Raw genomic sequence first — 736 nt, forward strand, 5'->3', positions numbered from 1 at the left:
CTGGCCTGGGTGAGCCCAGGCGAAGGCTTAAACTCCGGCGCTCTGGCGGCAGTGAAGGGGTTAGGTGCCACCGCACTCCCGCCTGACTCACCCTCCTAGCTCTAACCACTGCGGACTATTTTTGCCAGAGAGGGGCCTCAAGGCTTCCCAACCACCCCCAGCCCCTGCCAGACCGCAGCCCCAAGCACAGCATGGCTGGCCCTGCGCACCCAAGGCACATCGACTCAGGGCCGACCCCCCAGGAAACAGAAGCACAGGGCTGGTGCCCACAGCCACAACCACCTCTTCATTGGTGGTGGCTAGCAGCAAGACTGGGCAGCCAGCCCCTGGTCTCCATTCTTGCAAGTCTTGCCTTGGGCTGAAAGGGCATCCCAGGCTAGGTGTCCAGTACAGACGAGGTTAGGTATCTGGGGGTTACTACTGAGTACTGCGGAGATGACGGAGATGACACTGCTTGAACTGAACCCTAGGCTAGACAGTCTGGACTCCAGCGGGGTGCTCTTTCAGATTCCCCCACCTCTCGAGTAGGGAATGGCAGCCTAAGAGCTCCTCCCCACTTAGGGAAAGAAGGCCAAACCACGCGTGACTTCTGAGATGGACCAGCACTGTCTCAGGAACTTCTACCCTACTCCCGAACCCAGGATCCTCACCAACGCCCCAACCTCTCTCCTGCCTGTCAGCCTGGGACTCACCCAGGCCCCTGAAAGGTTTTTTTTTTTTTGTTTTTTTGTTTTTT

This window comes from Mastomys coucha, unplaced genomic scaffold, assembly GCF_008632895.1.
Source record: "Mastomys coucha isolate ucsf_1 unplaced genomic scaffold, UCSF_Mcou_1 pScaffold11, whole genome shotgun sequence".
Classification (NCBI taxonomy): Eukaryota; Metazoa; Chordata; class Mammalia; order Rodentia; family Muridae; genus Mastomys; species Mastomys coucha.